Source organism: Silurus meridionalis, chromosome 4 (assembly GCF_014805685.1).
Source record: "Silurus meridionalis isolate SWU-2019-XX chromosome 4, ASM1480568v1, whole genome shotgun sequence".
Classification (NCBI taxonomy): domain Eukaryota; kingdom Metazoa; phylum Chordata; class Actinopteri; order Siluriformes; family Siluridae; genus Silurus; species Silurus meridionalis.
In genome coordinates this window covers 19,429,544-19,434,526 of record NC_060887.1, presented here as the reverse complement: position 1 = coordinate 19,434,526, position 4,983 = coordinate 19,429,544, and positions in this window count along the sequence as shown.

Sequence of the window (4,983 nt, the reverse complement as noted above, 5' to 3'; positions counted from 1 at the left end):
AATAAAATTAGTGCCGTTAAAGTGAATTTGCGTTATTAACGCGTTAAATTTGATATATGTAATTAATATACCTAATTAATATATCAATACAAAACAAATTTCTAATTTTGTTACCTAATGAAGGTACACAAACTGAACATCCACTATATAGAACATAAGCAGAGCAAAGATGATGACAATAAGAATGTCTCTGTTTTTAGTCATGTTTACAACAGACTCCCTCTGTCTTATCCGTTAGCCAGACTACTTGTTGCTTTCTGTCTTGCTCATTGGTAAGCTAGTCTACATTTGTGATGTGAGAGCCAGGAAATGATACACCAGTCGTAGATTGAAAAAGCCACGCAATGACAGGAAATAGGTTAATGGGCTGAAAACTATGGAAGCCTGTTTCTGCCACTGAATAACTTTCTTTCGGCTTCTCCCGTTAGGGGTCGCCACAGCAGACCATCCGCATGTTTTGATTTGGCACATGTTTTTACGCTGGATGCCCTTCCTAACACAACTCTCCCCATTTATCCGGGCTTGGAACAGGCACTAAGGCTTGTGCAACCTTAATGGCTGGGGTTGGTTCCCTGACCGGGGAGGGAACCCGGGCTGCAGCGGTGAGAGCGCCGCATCCTAACCACAAGACCACCAGGGAACCTTGTTTCTGCCACTGAATAAAAAAAAAATGTTTATTGCTTTTTATCTATATATATTTATTGATATAAAGTTGCAATTGTGAAAAAAAGTTAGAATTGCAAGACATAAACTTGCAATTGAGAGTTATAAATTCAGAATTCTGACTTTTTTCTTGCACTTGCGAGTTTATAACTCATTTGCAACACTCTCTGGCAAAGCACATAATAGGCTTCTATATCTATTATATTATACGCAAATCATAAAACAGTTCATATGACCATACCTTGTCTTCAGGAAAATGGCATACAAAGCTCTGTTTACAATAATAAACAGTAACTCCATTGTTCTGTAAGAATCACATGTCATGGTTTCCTATGGTGCTTTGCCAGAAAGAGTCCAAAAAATATAAATTAAAGAAAAGTACTGATACCAAAAAAATTTAACGAAGTATTTGTATTTCCTAACTCTGGGGTGTGTGTGTGTGTGCTGTGGGCTGGAACTGGTAAATGATTAGAAGTACACTGTGATCTGTAGATCTGTGCATCCATACTTCAAATTTAAAGATTAAAGAGCTAAATGCATTTTTATATTTATTCCAAGTTATTCAAGTTAGTTAATTTTATTTTGCCTGACTTGACAAAGAGTCAAAGAAAGCTATTAAAACTACTTTGCACTTGGCTCCAAAATGTCTTATTGGCTTTGTCATTTGTTATACTGCATAATCAATGTTCTTTTTTATCCTGCTACTTGTGAACATGCTCTAAATCTCCAAAAGCATGGCTGTACATTCTATAGCCCTAGTCTCTGTGTCTCCTACTCTAATCTGCATTACCAACACCTGGAACCTTCACAACTCCTGCATATAATGCATTTACACTATATGGACAAAATATTTGCCTTATTTTGAACTAGGAGACCCAAACCAGTTCCAGCATGACAATGTCCCTGTGCAGAAAGCAAACTCCATAAAGATATGGTTTACATGGGACAGCAGCTGCAACAGAGCTCTGAACTCAACCCTATTGAACATCTTTGAGACGAATCAGAATGCTGACTACACCCCCAAGCTTCCTTACCCTACATCAGTACCTGACTTTAATAATGCCCATGTGGCTAAATGAGCACAAATCTCCACAAGCACACTCCAAAATCCAGTGAATTAACTCCCCTGTAAAGTGGAGGGTTTCTTTTTTAATATAAAAGAAAAAACGGAGACTAAATGTGGAACGAGGTGTTCAAAAAGCACATAAGAATTTTATCACCAGGCAGTCACAGAATATGCACAGAAATATATCATCATTTATCGTTATCGTTTATCATTATAAACACATTTGTGTTTATAACTACGCCTCAGAATGATAGTCAAATGGTAATTTATAAGGATAGACTACAGAGTTTCTAATGTAGCACATTTGTGCCCTTGTGAGAAACCTCATCCCACTATAACATTAAGCCACAAAGTTAAGCCATTATAACTATAACCTGCAGTGTTCTCGTCTCACTTTGCATGCTTAGGGATATCTTTCGAACCTGGTTATTGTCTTCATTTCCTGTTGACATGTTTAACAGTGAGGTGATTTTGGTCAAGCAGAAGAGATATATGACAGCTTTAGGCAGATTTTTTTTTACTTAATTTTATCAGTGTTTCATCATACTTGCGCGATCGTATTTCCGAAAATCTTCCATGTCACGTCTGCACACTAATTAATCCTGACACTCGTTTTACTGACAGCATATAGTGCCTCAGTCAGCATTTGTGGTGCAGCAGGTGGCAGGGCTTAGAATAAGTATCTTGTGCAATAGTCAGAGCATCAAAGTGTATTGCACCCCTGTTGAGTGCATTATGCATGCATAAATAGAAATGTCTGTTCTGTAACACTAATACTAATCGAACATGTAATGTTATCAACCCAAATGCATGAATTACTGATTTGTCCAACCGGGTAACATTCAAATCATGAAAAACAAAGCAGAGAGCCTGCATTTCTAGGAGACAGTTTTTTTTCTGGAGAATCTGATGACCAGTGATGTGTAAATATCAGTCAGTGTCTTTTTATTATAATTACAGACCAGGTTAGCTCCTCTCAACTTGTGAACTCAACACTTTGCAATTGAACCTATTATTTACAGCATGAAAATTACTTTTGATGCATGTATGCAAATGCTATGTCCATGTAGACACATGCCTGAATTTGCACACAAGAATACAGGTAGCAACAACGATGCATAATGACTCTACTTATCCCAGTACGAGCACACACTTTTGATTCATCTAGTGGTTTTGTGTGCTATGATCCTCCTGCTCCCTTTCCTCAAATATTTCTGCAAGGACTCTCTGACCTTCATGAAAATTACTATACACTGAAACAAACACACACACACACACACACACACACACATAAACACTTCCTCTTTTTCTCTGTCTCACACAAATGAACACTCATAGCAGGGAAATAATGAGCTTGTGCACTGAGAAAGCCTCCTCTGGCACACTGAAGGCTGAGACACCTTACCACATACTGTACCTAATTACTGCTGTACTCAACTCAATTCACCTCTTTTAAAGCAGAACTAGTAATGGGCTATTAGAGCTAACAAAAGGACAGAACAACAAGACTGCGATTATAATGGAACAATGTGCCAGGCAGTTGCTATCAACATCGACATAGCATAAGTAGCAAAGGCCTTTTAAATGGACAGCCATTTATTTCACCAAAATAAAAAATTTAATTAAAAATGACAGCTGTACCATGGTTTTATTTTATTTTAATTTCAACATGAACATATTCAAAAACTATATGCTGGATGAATTTACTTCTTCTGAATAGTATATAATGGTTCTCTCATACATGCTAGTTATGAGTTATGACTTAGCACATACATGAAATTTCATATAAAATCTTAATAGTCATATATGTACATACCACTTTCATTTAGTCATAAGACAGCATTTCGCACATAGCGAAATGCTGTGAGGCTGTGAATAAATGAAAGTGGTATGTACATATATGACTATTAAGATTATATAAAATCTTAATAGTCATATATGTACATACCACTTTCATTTATTCATAAGACAGCATTTCGCACATAGCGAAATGCTGTGAGGCTGTGAATACTCCCACAAGGTGCAGCAGCTTATTTCACAGCTATGAAAACTCGCACACCACATCATCACATTAAAATTCACACATCACCAAACTTTAACATCAAAGGTCTGTTCCATCCCTTTTTTTTTGCTGCCTGAAGCTTCCCTAGGCATCTCTCCCTAAGTGAAAATGCAGATGCAGTTTCCTGAATAATCTCATCATATTAGTAACACCTCTAGCATTGTGACTTGTGGATTGTGCGGTCATACATCACATGCAGCGAACAGGTTGTAGAAAAGACAATTTATATGTATTATTATTATTATTATTATTATGTGTTATTGGGCTAATAACTACTGGTGCTTTTGTGATATATATATAGATTAAATGCCCTCAGTGTAGCATGAGGGTGGTAGCATCAGGATATGGGGCTGCTTCTCTGCAAATAATACTGTGGCATTATATTTATCGAATGAAACATTTATGGAGCAATGCACCGTCAGAGGAGAATTTAATCTCATCGGCCAAGAGCTAGGGAAAAGGGGAGAAGATGGGTGTTTCATCAAGACAATGACCCCAAAACTACAGCTTAAATAACTCATGAAGGCTTTGCACGACCTGGTCTTGACTCCACTGACTGGAAATTGTGAGTCCAATAGAGAGACTCCCCACAACCTTGGGGAATTGAAGACTGCCAAGAAAAAAATAGGACTGAAACTGAACCACAGTCTGGCAAAAAACACAGTTTGTAGATTTAAAATAGATTGTCTGGAAGCTACCAACAGCTTGGAAGGAAAGTATTATGGTTGGAAATTAGTCTGAATAATTTTTGAACATCTACTTAATGCTTACAAAAACATACTTTTTTCATATTTACAATTACAAAGTTTTAAGTCATTGTCTGTAAATATGAAGTGAATATATGCATTGTGAGCAGTAAATACGTGTTTTTTTAAAACACTTTTGTTTAATAAGTAAGAATATTATTGGGTAATTTATGTAAAGTGCATCTGTTGCTTAGTACAAATCCAAATATTATTTGTGCTCTTAACATAACATACATGTATAGTCACATTAAGCTAATAATTTACTAATATAATTACGAACTTTCACCGGTTAAAAAAAAACACATTTGTGTGTGTGTGTGTGTGTGTGTGTGTGTGTGTGTGTGTGTGTGTGTGTGTGTGTGTGTCTGTAGATAAGCATTTAAAACTCTGGTATGTTTAACCCCATTATCAATATCCCTAGCACACAGAGGCAGGACATGGTGAGT